Source organism: Leuciscus leuciscus (assembly GCF_965113295.1).
Source record: "Leuciscus leuciscus genome assembly, chromosome: 3".
In the NCBI taxonomy this organism is placed as follows: Eukaryota; Metazoa; Chordata; class Actinopteri; order Cypriniformes; family Leuciscidae; genus Leuciscus; species Leuciscus leuciscus.
Window position 1 is genome coordinate 30381819 of NC_138727.1, and position 15572 is coordinate 30397390.

General features: G+C 39.6%; 1 long non-coding RNA gene across 1 annotated transcript in view; it reads right to left on the reverse strand.

Annotated features, from left to right (window-relative positions):
• Window positions 1–15572, reverse strand: part of LOC309495675 — a 295015-nt gene that overhangs the window by 79570 nt on the left and 199873 nt on the right. The window lies entirely within an intron of this gene.

Here is a 15572-nt window from a genome sequence, read left to right on the forward strand (position 1 = left end):
GTTAGAGTTATTCACTCAAACGATTCGTTCAAATACGTCAATTCAATGCATCGATTTACGTCAATCCGATTGCAGATTCCAGAAGTATTTGTATAACAGTACAGAATACATCATGCCATGCGTTCAGAAATGGGTAAGGTCAATTATGTGTTGGTTTCTTTAGAGACATCTAGAGAAACTGTAAATATTGTGTTTAGAATTTAAGTTTCTGTTTATAACCGTCGCATGAAAATGAATCTCACATTCGCCATTGTCCTGTTTGTTTGAATATCAGCACAGTTGTGATTCGTTTTGGTGTCCAGTCCAACCCTGCAAAACTCCCAACAGCCATACAGAGGGCCAATAAGCCACAGAAACTAAATAAAATAAAACAAAACTTAACTTCTCTATTTAATATAAATTAGTGGAAAATAATATTTCAAGTGGAAGTTAAAAAAAGAAAGAAAATAAATCTTTGCAAAGAAGAACGTTTTACGCCCAGTAGATGTCACTAAGTTAGGATTTATAGAGTATGAAAAAAAAGAGACAGATTCTATTGCTAATTTTCAATTATTTGACACCCTGTATGTATGACTGTTATGTATAATTAAAAATAAATAAAAAAGATTGTGTGTGTATGTGTACAAAAATGCCAAATATTTTGTCTAAAATGTTTAAGACACTTTCATTGTGTGTGTGTGTGTGTGTGTGTGTGTGTGTGTGTGTGTGTGTGTGTGTGTGTGTGTGTTTGCGTGCGTGCGCGTGTCTGTGGTTCAGGTAGCTGTACCCTACTTTATGTGGGACACATATGGCAATATCTAAAATCATTGTCCTTGTGGTGACATTTTGTGGTCCCATGAGGAAAACTTAATACTTAGTGATTTTGGAAAATGTAAAAATACATAAAGTTTTTTTTTTAGTATAAAAATCATTTTATCATTTGTCTGTCCCCATACAACATGGATACCCCGTGTGTGTGTGTGTGTGTGTGTGTGTGTGTGTGTGTGTGTGTGTGTGTGTGTGTGTGTGTGTGTGTGTGTGTGTGTGTGTGTGTGTGTGTGTGTGTGTGTGTGTGTGTGTGTGTGTGTGTGTGTGTGTGTGTGTGTGTGCGCCTTGTTTGTTTATCCCTTCCAGATGGCAGCTTCAGTCACTCTTTTGTTGTGCTCCTTTTCTTTTGCAGGAGACGGGAGTTTTATGGCTTCTCGTAATGGGTCTGGACTATATTCCACACCTGACAAAATGCCAACCAGCTTTTGATGGAAAGACGTATCCAGCAAGAAATGCAAGTCAGACAATATCTTGCAATTTCTGTCTTTTTTATCATCAAAAATCACAGACAGATTTCACATGGCTGAATAATAAAGTCGTTTTCAGTCACTTACTCTACAGAAATGTACAATGTTCACTCTGATACTATAATCAACACAATAGAGACTTTGATGAATAACAGCCATTTCCTGGCATCATACAATGTTTAGTTGTGTTGAGTCATAGCATCATTTTATGGCGAACTTCACAAATATTTTCTCTCAAAAATAGGACAAAAACAGCTGTCACCCCCCTTTTTGAGAATGTACATTAAAATGCACTATTCAAGCTTAAATGGCTGTAATTCAAGAATGCTTTGGAGTATAGACCTAAGTTTGGTCTTGTTTTAAAGGGGAAAAATAGCAGATTATTGCTGAAGTGAAAGCACTTCAAAAAATTAAAGTATGAAAAAGTTATGGAAGTTTAAATTTACATTAAATCAAATATGATTTATTTAATATTTTTCTTTTATATAAAATATATATTTTACAAAATATGTTTTACAAAAAAATTACTATAAAATGAAAGCCATATATCTAACCAAGTTGTGTTCCAAATTTGAAGTTGATATCACAAAAATTGAAGTTCCCATGAGATTTTGTTTAGGCGTATTACCAAAAATAGCCACCGGGTGTCATTGAATTCCATTGAATTGAACTGTATGCATTCTAACATAACAAATTAATAAATTTCTGTCCAAATATCACTTCTGTCACTAAATATGGAACCTTGAGACTCAGACCTTTCTGACAATATGTGTTTTGTCAAGATTAGAACATATTTTTATCATAAATTATGAAACATAATTATGCCCAAAAGGGGAGGAGCCTGATAAAATAATTTAGAGTACCGTTTCTATGGTAACACAATGTCCAATTTCAAAACAGTTTTCACAGGATGAATTCTGAGATCGTAAGCTTTCAAATGATACCTAATTTATGATAACTACTAAAATATGTAATGTAATAAAAAAAGGCGATAAAAAAATATAATATAATATTTTAGAGGATAATATATATGTTATACTTTTTAGAAGATAATATTATTTTATATTTTTTTATTGACAAATACTAGATTAAATGTTTTATTATGAACTTTTAGCATGAAAACCAAAGTTTCAATTATTAAAAGTGTGTTCGGTGACTTTTTGTGACAAACGCCAGAAACGCCTGTTATGATGTAGATTTTTTGAGGTGCGCTCTTGTCATAAATTCATCTATTACTGTTCCTGCATAAATTGTAACAAAAAACAGTGCTGAAATATCTGTTAAGGAGTCTTAGACCTTTCCAACAATATATAGTTTGTCATGATTAAATTAGGATTTAATTGTAATATAGTGACGTAAACTTAGGCGTCCCGTATACGGGACGGTGACAGTTAAGAGGTTAATATTCATTTGCTGTTTTTAATGTATTATTCAGCACAAAACACCATTTGATCATTTATTATCTTGATGTCTGGTTTATTATTGCAGGAATCATCCTTGAACATTGCAAAGACACTGGTTAAGCCCATTTTGTAGACTAGTTTCATGGCGAAGACAACTTTCTTTGAAGCACTGGTTGCAAAAAGTAAAGGAAGGTTCCACTGGGTCTGTCCCACTTTTTAGGTTGCATCTAAAACCAATGCCCACTAGGAAATAGTTACTGTACATGATGCTTATAGAGTATAAAACTAGTTCCTTGTGGGAACTGGTTTTATTGCATTTCCCCTATTTATATCTTCTTCTTTTTTCTGTCTTGTTTTTTCTTGTTTTCAATTAAAAAAATAATTCATATGAATTAACATCTTATATGAAGATGTGACATGAAGATTGAATGTGAATATATTATCAAAGAAATGTGTTGTAGTGAAGTAGCCAAATCAGCAGTTCTATATTTTCTCTTTCAAGATTCTCTGTGATCCTTCCTCGTCACCATCATCCTTTCTTGTTAACGTGTTCTTCTGAACAATGGCTGACTGTGGCGGTGGTTCGTAAATAGTGTGGGTGGACAGCCTTTCTCTTTCAAACTCACTCCTTATGAATGATCACTTTCCGGCTTCCATCACAGTGTCCTGATCTGAGATCAGCCGTTCTTTCCAAATTCAGACTTTTAACTTAGTCACACAGACTGCGCAAGTGCTCTCAAATCAGCTGTAAAGTGCAACTTTTACCAAGAGCCATTAAAATGAGGGATTTTCACGGCTGAATCACTCTCTATTCTAATCCTGCTTGCTAAACGCTTCATTTTGGGGCTCTTGTTCGTATTCAGACACCCAGATGAGGGAAAGTCTATTCATTGGATCAAAGGCTTGAGTGGTTTTCTTTAAGGACGGAATAAAAACTCCTGAGAGTGTGTGTCTGCTGGACAGCTCAGCGTTAGTCAGCCGTGTTGTCGGCTTTAAGAGTGAATAACACCAGCCTCTTTTGTTTAATGAACACATTCAGCTTGATAAAGAGTCTTTGTGGGGGTTTTCTTGCAAACGTAGACAGCATCAAGAATCAAGAAGCTGCAAGTAATCCTTACATCTCTTCATAAGATTCCTGCACTCTTACTATTAAAACATTGTCCATATTTATTCTCATTGGACACTGCGGTGTGTTTGACCACTGAAGTCTTTGAGACTTTGGTCTTACTTTATATTATAACTGAAATGTTTCCACATATTTTTATATCGCCCCCTTGTGGCTATACAGAGTTTAATGATACCTGATGTGCTACTTTCCACTTTCAATCTGTTAACATAGTCACCTGCTCCACTCCAGTCCATCATTTCAAATCACATTTTCACATCTGTATACCTTTCATATACCTTTCAAAAGTTTTTGTGAGTGTGATTTTTTGAGATTAGTACAATCACGTGACATGACATTGAAGACTGATAACAGTTGCTAAAAACTCTGCTTTGCCATCAGGAATAAATTACAATTGAAAATATTGTAAAATAGAAAACATTTTAAATTGTAATAACATTTCTGTATTTTCGATCAAATAAATGCAGCTGGTGAGCAGAAGAGACTTCTTTCAAAAACAAAAAGTCTTACCCGACCCCAAACTTTTGAACGATAGTGCATGTTCATTATTTTTTAAATTACAAGAGCATGTAAATGAAATCGTACTTGTCTTTTCATTCAGCTTCTTGAGGGTGTCCTGAGAAAATCAATCCAAATTAAATAATGGAGTTTGTCACGGTTCTATAGCACTGTGGAGGCTTTGATGAGGTCATAAAATGCAAAGAATGTCGGTCACCCAGTGACACCAAGACTTTCTCTCTCTTTTTCTCTCGCTCGCTCTCTTTTGTCTCCTTCTCTCCTTATGTTGTTCTCCCACTCTTTCTTTTTGTGGTACCTCAGCTTTGATGAAGTGATTTGCTGATGGAGTCTGTTTAATCTCAGTTTTTTTGTCACTCTCTCGAAAGAATGTACATATTACTCAAATTCAGCTTGTGTTCTCTTTTATGACTACTAAAAGCACAAATCCATCCATCATGAATAGATTAATAAATAAATGAGTAAACACTACTTATTTTTGTAAGTTGTTTAAGGGTGAATCGAGTCATTTTGGTTTTCCAAAACATCAAATCTCCATCATACTTTTAATATATACAGTTTTCAAGCATCTTCTCAAATCATACACTATTTTGTTTGCAATTCAATCTTTAGGATAACTTCATCTAAATCTAAAAGTCCTGATTATGCATATTGTCCATGCTTGTGCCGGAAGTGACCAACTGGCATATATTGTCTTTGATTTTTTGCCTCACCCAAACACTTTTGTCCACCTTCTCTCTCTTTTATCTCTCTCTTTCTCTTTCCTCCGCCCACTACAACCACTCGCTCTCTTTTTCCCGTCACGGGTCTTCTAGAGTCTTTGTCCCTCCGTCACACTGCAGACGTTCGTCACTCCCCTTCTTCTTTTCTCCCCTCAACCCTTTTTTCTCTCTCTTGCTGTCTTTCTTATTTTCCTCCCTCTGTTTCTCACTCTTTCACCCCCTTTTCACCTGGAAAAGAGGGTCAGTTGTGGCCCTGTGTCTCTTGGGGCGTCCCGTCAGATTCTGATCAGTGGGGTGTCTCTTTGTGCTCTTTCATTCGGGTCACAATAGGGCCGCGGAATGCCAGCGTGTCCGTGTCCAATCCTCACTTGCCCCACAATGTCCCTGTGTCTATAACGGATCGCACAATCTGGTTATTTGGTTTGCCAGGAGTCAATAAAAACGCAAGGCCTTGAAAAGATGACCCCGTCCAGCCTGTGAACCCCTCCCAGTGCTTGTACAGGTCCTCCCTCGGATCAGACCCTCCTGTCTCACGTTTGCTCTCAATCGCTTTATTTATGAAGAGGGATGGATATACAGTTGGTGGTTATTCACTAATTAAGAGGACTGACTCATTAAATGATGTTTGTTCCACCACATACACAAACAATCCCACGGGAGAATAATCTCTCTCCAAACATTTACACTCCTAAAAATCAAGGTACCAAAAGGGGGTTTCCGCAGTGATGCCATTGAAGAACCATTTTTAGTTCCCCAAAGAACATTTCACTGGTCAGTTCTTTAAAGAACCTTCTTTTTTTTTCTAAGTGTGATGAACCTTTTTTCACTATAAAACACCTTTTGTGTAATGGAAAAAATCATGGATGTTAAACCATCAATGTCAATAAAGAACCTTTATTTTTAACAGTGTCGACTGAATTCTTCTGTTCTCTACCACATTATAACAACTGATGGTGTTGAGTAAGTGAAGATTGTATGTAGTCGCTTCTTTGCTAAGGTAGAAGTGGCCTTTCGAAGAAATCAGATTAGACTCCTGAAGTTAATTAATCCCACTTCATCCTGTTTCATACACTACACTGCCTTAATCCTGTCTAATGACTCCACTAAATCCTGTTTCATGTCCTTTGAGATTATTTTGTAGTTTTGAGGTTTCTTTTCCATTCATAAACTTAGTGAGTTGCCACTGAAGTATAAATAAGAATAAGAACGTCATAGGGTCAGTACGTACAGTTAATCTGTGTCCTGTCTTGGGGTTAATTATGCAATGAGTCCCAGTAAGTCTGACGCTGATTGATGCTGGAGGGCGGTTGGAAGCGTGGATGATGGGATTTAGACCCTATTGAAGTCACTGAGGATCCTTGACACCCTCAAGAGAAGTAGCTATCATCTACTTCATTTAAAGCCTCTTAAGAGCTGTAGAACACATATCCTCCATCCCAGCTTAAGTGTAGTTTATCTACTCTCTATTGATTATTTTCAACACAAAGTTTAATTGATTGTGGAAATAAAGCTCTATTCTATTCTATTCTATTCTATTCTATTCTATTCTATTCTATTCTATTCTATTCTATTCTATTCTATGATGTTCTGTAGTGATGCACAATACCGTATTGGCTATTGGACTTTTTTAATTTATTGGTATCGGACTAAATTGGGTATTTAATTTGTGCTCATTTTCAGTTTACCGTAGCCATCATCTAGCACTCACTGGAAATAGATCTGTAAAAATACACTGTAATCTAATAACACTGTTAAATGTAATCTTTAGCCATTCTCAAAATAAATTTTTGTTTTTGTCCTACATAAATGATAATGTTGTGATTCATTCATGCATTCATTTGTACATTTTAAACCAGTGGTTGTCGTGGATCGTTTTGGTCCAAACAACACAATATTCAAAGGCCCTAAGATATTTCCTCTGGCATTTCTGTTGTAATTATGAAAGCTTAGCTTTTCTTTTTCTTTTTTATTGACAGAAACTGGGAGTTTTAGTATGTTCATTTAATCAAACAATTTATTTTTGTAATTGTATAATAAAATTATAATTATGATTATGATTATATAGTAAAATAACAGTTATATTCGGGGAAAATGTATGATATTTTTTGTGGTTTTTGCATTTGAATAAAGTTTTAATTGAAAAGTTGTAATATAATTCAGTATTTTACGTCATCCTGTTGCACCTTTGGAAGTGAGAACCATTTTAATTTTAATCTGATTTTAGTTTATAAGGTTTCATTGTTAATCTCTTTAGACAAAATAGAATTTTTTTGATTATTGGCTAGTAAAATAATTATTAGATTGGTATTTCCCAGAAATTTATATTGGTGCATAATGTTTTGCTTCTGTTCCATGTTTTGTTACACCATTTTCCTTTAACGTATTTTATTTCTGTTAACTGCACGTACAATTTGTTCTGTGCTTTATTATATATATATGGATGGATTGATAGATGATGGATGGATGGATGGATGGATGGATGGATGGATGGATGGATAGATAGATAGATAGATAGATAGATAGATAGATAGATAGATAGATAGATAGATAGATAGATAGATAGATAGATAGATAGATAGATAGATAGATAGATAGATAGATAGATAGATAGATAGATAGATAGATAGAAAGATGGATGGATGGATGGATGGATGGATGGATAGATAGATAGATAGATAGATAGATAGATAGATAGATAGATAGATAGATAGATAGATAGATAGATAGATAGATAGATAGATAGATAGATAGATAGATAGATAGATAGATAGATCCACAATGCAAAATATGAAACAATGAGAGCTTATGGTCAAGATTTCTAACTAACAATGACTATCTTCTTTGATCTAAGTGCACGTGGTGAAGAAACCAGACCTCTGCAAATTGTGCACATCAGTAGCGTCTCAGTGTGACATCAAAACCTGATGGACCTCAGATAGTGTTTATGCTAAAACCCTCTGGCTTCACTTTGTTTCTGCCTCTCTATATATATCTCTCATACATAAATGTTTCAAACTAAAACGTCTAATGAAAGTACTTCACTACCAACTCCGTTCTGAGGCAAAACAGCAATGAAGCTTGTAGTTTCAGAAGCAATTGTCTTTTCATTCCCTTGCAGTGAGCCAGACGTTTAAAATAACCATATCATATAGCTTCCACTGTGTGAACCCTAATAACCTGGAAAGAAACGGGCATTTATGACCTGAAACAATCTTCACAGCTAGAGACTCCATTAGTGTCCTCTTTGCCTGTGGCTCCAGCATCAGTCTGTGTTAACTTGCAGTTATATGAAGATAATGCTGAACTAAAGCCTATGAAACACTATTGTATTGTCCTCCATCACCTGTTGTCCACAGATGCCTGGCGGGTGAGAGCCTCCTCCGATGTGGATGGCCTAAGGCCATGTGTCGTCCATCTTGGTTACCCTTCTTTCTATAGGCATTGTTCCCTGACCTTTAGCCTCTTCAGAGCTTCTTCAGCCCGATCATCAGTTCCACTGTCCCCCCTTCTTCGGCTGAAACTCAGATGATGGGGGTTCTATCATATCTTGCTGAGAGTGGTGTGACCTGGTCATTTAGCAACAGGTGATACAATTAAGAGGCTACAGGATCTATTGCTTTCACACACTGGAGATAATTTCATTGTGAATAGGGGTTATGTGAAACAAACTACCATATTCTGTAAAACAGGTTGGATCACTTCTGGTTCAGGTCTTTTGTATGTGCTTAAAGGGGGCAGTTCACCCCAAAATAAAAATTCTATCATTAATTACTAACCCTCATGCCGTTCCAAACCCGTATTACTTTCATTCATCTTTGGAATACCAATGAGATCTTTTTGATGAAATCAGAGAGCTTTCTGTACTCTCCGTTGACAGCTACGCAACTAACACTTTGATGCTTCAAAAAGTTCATACAGAGATCTTAAAACATACAGAGATCTGCGTAACACGAGAATGAACCTCATTGATTCTTGCAGAAGCTCAAACGTATTGCGTGACACACAACATTGAACCTCATTGGTTCTTGCAGAAGCTCAAACGTACTGTGTAACATGAGAATGAACCTCATTGGTACTTCAGGAAGCACAAACGTACTGCGTAACAGACAAGATTGAACCTCATTGATTCTTGCAGAAGCTCAAGCTTACTGCGTAACACGAGAATGAACCTCATTGGTTCTTGCAGAGGCTCAAACGTACTGCATAACACAAGATTGAACCTCATTGGTTCTTGCAGAAGCTCAAACGTACTGCATAACACAAGATTGAACCTCATTGGTTCTTGCAGAAGCTCAAGCGTACTGCGTAACACAAGATTGAACCTCATTGGTTCTTGCAGAAGCTCAAACGTGCTGTGTAACACGAGAATGAACCTCATTGGTTCTTGCAGAAGCTCAAACGTACTGCGTAACACAAGATTGAACCTCATTGGTTCTTGCAGAAGCTCAAACGTACTGTGTAACATGAGAATGAACCTCATTGGTACTTCAGGAAGCACAAACGTACTGCGTAACACAAGATTGAACCTCATTGGTTCTTGCAGAAGCTCAAACGTACTGCGTAACACGAGAATGAACCTCATTGGTTCTTGCAGAAGCTCAAGCTTACTGCGTAACACAAGATTGAACCTCATTGGTTCTTGCAGAAGCTCAAGCTTACTGCGTAACACAAGAATGAACCTCATTGGTTCTTGGAGAAGCTCAAACGTACTGCGTAACACGAGAATGAACCTCATTGGTTCTTGCAGAAGCTCAAACGTACTGTGTAACATGAGAATGAACCTCATTGGTACTTCAGGAAGCACAAACGTACTGCGTAACACACAAGATTGAACCTCATTGGTTCTTGCAGAAGCTCAAGCTTACTGCGTAACACGAGAATGAACCTCATTGGTTCTTGCAGAGGCTCAAACGTACTGCGTAACACGAGAATGAACCTCATTGGTTCTTGCAGAAGCTCAAGCTTACTGCATAACACAAGAATGAACCTCATTGGTTCTTGCAGAAGCTCAAGCTTACTGCGTAACACAAGATTGAACCTCATTAGCCGCGTTTCCACTGTCGGGCCAGGGCCGGGCCGTGCTAGTGCGTGCCAGGGCCAGTCGCGTTTCCACTGTCACTTCCGGGGCTTGATCGGGGCTTACTCGGGGCCAACGGCCAGGATTTCTGGCCCGTCGAATACCTTGGGCCAGAGCGGGCCAGCTCGGGCTAGAGGAGTGGTTACGAACAGAGGCGGAGTTTACCTGAGTCGGGAGACGGCAGCGCCGGATAATTCTGTCAGCATTAAAGACTTTTAAAATAATTTAACTCGCGTTCATGTTTGAATGCCTTGTGTTTGTGATGCAAAAGACTAGGCGCGCTAACCGTTACCATAGTAAACATAGTAAACGCTTGAAGATACGCATAGTAAAAAAACATACGCTTGAAGAAATCCGACCAATCATAAAGGCTATCACAGTCATGTTTTTATTTTATCTGTCAGTAGCCCACGTCTCGTCTCTTTATACCGGACTATCATAAAATAAAGCAACTTTTTTTTCGGGAGCTTCCTCTGTGCAGAAACGAGGACGTTATAAAATACATTGTTGCTGAACTTGCTAAGCATTCAGTGAACAACGCTTCAAGTTCGGGAAAAAATAAAAAAGTTGTGGGCGCAGTACAAGGCGATTAAAACGCACAATGGACAAAGCGGTGCCCAGAGAAGGAACTTTCCATGGTTCGACTTGATGGACGGTGTGCTGGGTCACCGTCCATCTGTTAGTGGAGAGACAAGTCAGGACACTATGGCAGCCGCGGACGGTGAGTTAATACATGCTATCTTCTTAAAATCTAAGTTTTCTAACTTCCTGCCTGAATGAACATCATAATTCCCGCTGAAATGGGTGAGGTTGTATGACGTTTGATCCAGGAAGGCGTGTTAAGGGCGGGGTTTAGGGCAGCGCTGCAGGGCTAATGGCCCGGCAGTGGAAACGCAAGCCCGGTGCTTGAGGCCCGAGGCCACTGGCCCGGCTCGGCTCGCTGTTAGCCCTAGCCCGGCCCTGGCCCGACAGTGGAAACGCGGCTATTGGTTCTTGCAGAAGCTCAAGCTTACTGCGTAACACAAGAATGAACCTCATTGGTTCTTGGAGAAGCTCAAACGTACTGCGTAACACGAGAATGAACCTCATTGGTTCTTGCAGAAGCTCAAACGTACTGTGTAACATGAGAATGAACCTCATTGGTACTTCAGGAAGCACAAACGTACTGCGTAACACACAAGATTGAACCTCATTGGTTCTTGCAGAAGCTCAAGCTTACTGCGTAACACGAGAATGAACCTCATTGGTTCTTGCAGAGGCTCAAACGTACTGCGTAACACGAGAATGAACCTCATTGGTTCTTGCAGAAGCTCAAGCTTACTGCGTAATACAAGATTGAACCTCATTGGTTCTTGCAGAAGCTCAAGCTTACTGCGTAACACAAGAATGAACCTCATTGGTTCTTGCAGAGGCTCAAACGTACTGCGTAACACAAGATTGAACCTCATTGGTTCTTGCAGAAGCTCAAGCTTAATGCGTAACACGAGAATGAACCTCATTGGTTCTTGCAGGAGCTCAAGCTTACTGCGTAACACAAGAATGAACCTCATTGGTTCTTGCAGAAGCTCAAGCTTACTGCGTAACACAAGAATGAACCTCATTGGTTCTTGGAGAAGCTCAAACGTACTGCGTAACACAAGATTGAACCTCATTGGTTCTTGCAGAAGCTCAAATGTACTGCGTAACACGAGAATGAACCTCATTGGTTCTTCAGGAAGCTCAAACGTACTGCGTAACACGAGATTGAACCTCATTGGTTCTTGCAGAAGCTCAAATGTACTGCGTAACACGAGAATGAACCTCATTGGTTCTTGCAGAAGCTCAAACGTACTGCGTAACACGAGAATGAACCTCATTGGTTCTTGCAGAGGCTCAAACGTACTGCGTAACACGAGAATGAACCTCATTGGTTCTTGGAGAAGCTCAAACGTACTGCGTAACACGAGAATGAACCTCATTGGTTCTTGCAGAAGCTCAAACGTACTGTGTAACATGAGAATGAACCTCATTGGTACTTCAGGAAGCACAAACGTACTGCGTAACACACAAGATTGAACCTCATTGGTTCTTGCAGAAGCTCAAGCTTACTGCGTAACACGAGAATGAACCTCATTGGTTCTTGCAGAGGCTCAAACGTACTGCGTAACACGAGAATGAACCTCATTGGTTCTTGGAGAAGCTCAAACGTACTGCGTAACACAAGATTGAACCTCATTGGTTCTTGCAGAAGCTCAAACGTACTGCGTAACACAAGATTGAACCTCATTGGTTCTTGCAGAGGCTCAAACGTACTGCGTAACACAAGATTGAACCTCATTGGTTCTTGCAGAAGCTCAAGCTTACTGCGTAACACGAGAATGAACCTCATTGGTTCTTGCAGGAGCTCAAGCTTACTGCGTAACACAAGAATGAACCTCATTGGTTCTTGCAGAAGCTCAAGCTTACTGCGTAACACAAGAATGAACCTCATTGGTTCTTGGAGAAGCTCAAACGTACTGCGTAACACAAGATTGAACCTCATTGGTTCTTGCAGAAGCTCAAATGTACTGCGTAACACGAGAATGAACCTCATTGGTTCTTCAGGAAGCTCAAACGTACTGCGTAACACGAGATTGAACCTCATTGGTTCTTGCAGAAGCTCAAATGTACTGCGTAACACGAGAATGAACCTCATTGGTTCTTGCAGAAGCTCAAACGTACAGCGTAACACGAGAATGAACCTCATTGGTTCTTGCAGAGGCTCAAACGTACTGCGTAACACGAGAATGAACCTCATTGGTTCTTGCAGAAGCTCAAGCTTACTGCGTAACACAAGAATGAACCTCATTGGTTCTTGCAGAAGCTCAAGCTTACTGCGTAACACAAGATTGAACCTCATTGGTTCTTGCAGAAGCTCAAGCTTACTGCGTAACACAAGAATGAACCTCATTGGTTCTTGGAGAAGCTCAAACGTACTGCGTAACACGAGAATGAACCTCATTGGTTCTTGCAGAAGCTCAAACGTACTGTGTAACATGAGAATGAACCTCATTGGTACTTCAGGAAGCACAAACGTACTGCGTAACACACAAGATTGAACGTCATTGGTTCTTGCAGAAGCTCAAGCTTACTGCGTAACACGAGAATGAACCTCATTGGTTCTTGCAGAGGCTCAAACGTACTGCGTAACACGAGAATGAACCTCATTGGTTCTTGCAGAAGCTCAAGCTTACTGCGTAACACAAGATTGAACCTCATTGGTTCTTGCAGAAGCTCAAGCTTACTGCGTAACACAAGAATGAACCTCATTGGTTCTTGGAGAAGCTCAAACGTACTGCGTAACACAAGATTGAACCTCATTGGTTCTTCAGGAAGCTCAAACGTACTGCGTAACACGAGATTGAACCTCATTGGTTCTTGCAGAAGCTCAAATGTACTGCGTAACACGAGAATGAACCTCATTGGTTCTTGCAGAAGCTCAAGCTTACTGCGTAACACAAGAATGAACCTCATTGGTTCTTGGAGAAGCTCAAATGTACTGCGTAACACGAGAATGAACCTCATTGGTTCTTCAGGAAGCTCAAACGTACTGCGTAACACGAGATTGAACCTCATTGGTTCTTGCAGAAGCTCAAATGTACTGCGTAACACGAGAATGAACCTCATTGGTTCTTGCAGAAGCTCAAACGTACTGCGTAACACGAGAATGAACCTCATTGGTTCTTGCAGAGGCTCAAACGTACTGCGTAACACGAGAATGAACCTCATTGGTTCTTGCAGAAGCACAAGCTTACTGCGTAACACAAGAATGAACCTCATTGGTTCTTGCAGAAGCTCAAGCTTACTGCGTAACACAAGATTGAACCTCATTGGTTCTTGCAGAAGCTCAAGCTTACTGCGTAACACAAGAATGAACCTCATTGGTTCTTGGAGAAGCTCAAACGTACTGCGTAACACGAGAATGAACCTCATTGGTTCTTGCAGAAGCTCAAACGTACTGTGTAACATGAGAATGAACCTCATTGGTACTTCAGGAAGCACAAACGTACTGCGTAACACACAAGATTGAACCTCATTGGTTCTTGCAGAAGCTCAAGCTTACTGCGTAACACGAGAATGAACCTCATTGGTTCTTGCAGAGGCTCAAACGTACTGCGTAACACGAGAATGAACCTCATTGGTTCTTGCAGAAGCTCAAGCTTACTGCGTAACACAAGATTGAACCTCATTGGTTCTTGCAGAAGCTCAAGCTTACTGCGTAACACAAGAATGAACCTCATTGGTTCTTGGAGAAGCTCAAACGTACTGCGTAACACAAGATTGAACCTCATTGGTTCTTGCAGAAGCTCAAACGTACTGCGTAACACAAGATTGAACCTCATTGGTTCTTGCAGAGGCTCAAACGTACTGCGTAACACAAGATTGAACCTCATTGGTTCTTGCAGAAGCTCAAGCTTACTGCGTAACACGAGAATGATCCTCATTGGTTCTTGCAGAAGCTCAAGCTTACTGCGTAACACAAGAATGAACCTCATTGGTTCTTGCAGAAGCTCAAGCTTACTGCGTAACACAAGAATGAACCTCATTGGTTCTTGGAGAAGCTCAAATGTACTGCGTAACACAAGATTGAACCTCATTGGTTCTTGCAGAAGCTCAAATGTACTGCGTAACACGAGAATGAACCTCATTGGTTCTTCAGGAAGCTCAAACGTACTGCATAACACGAGATTGAACCTCATTGGTTCTTGCAGAAGCTCAAATGTACGTAACACGAGAATGAACCTCATTGGTTCTTGCAGAAGCTCAAACGTACTGCGTAACACGAGAATGAACCTCATTGGTTCTTGCAGAAGCTCAAGCTTACTGCGTAACACGAGAATGAACCTCATTGGTTTTGCAGAAGCTCAAGCTTACTGCGTAACACAAGATTGAACCTCATTGGTTCTTGCAGAAGCTCAAGCTTACAGCGTAACACAAGAATGAACCTCATTGGTTCTTGGAGAAGCTCAAACGTACTGCGTAACACGAGAATGAACCTCATTGGTTCTTGCAGAAGCTCAAACGTACTGCGTAACACAAGATTGAACCTCATTGGTTCTTGCAGAAGCTCAAATGTACTGCGTAACACGAGAATGAACCTCATTGGTTCTTCAGGAAGCTCAAACGTACTGCGTAACACGAGATTGAACCTCAATGGTTCTTGCAGAAGCTCAAACGTACTGCATAACACGAGATTGAACCTCATTGGTTCTTCAGGAAGCTCAAACATACTGCGTAACACAAGATTGAACCTCATTGGTTCTTCAGGAAGCTCAAACATACTGCGTAACACAAGATTGAACCTCATTGGTTCTTGCAGAAGCTCAAACGTACTGCGTAACACGAGAATGAACCTCATTGGTTCTTTAGGAAGCTCAAACGTACTGCGTAACACGAGAATGAACCTCATTGGTTCTTTAGGAAGCTCAAACGTAC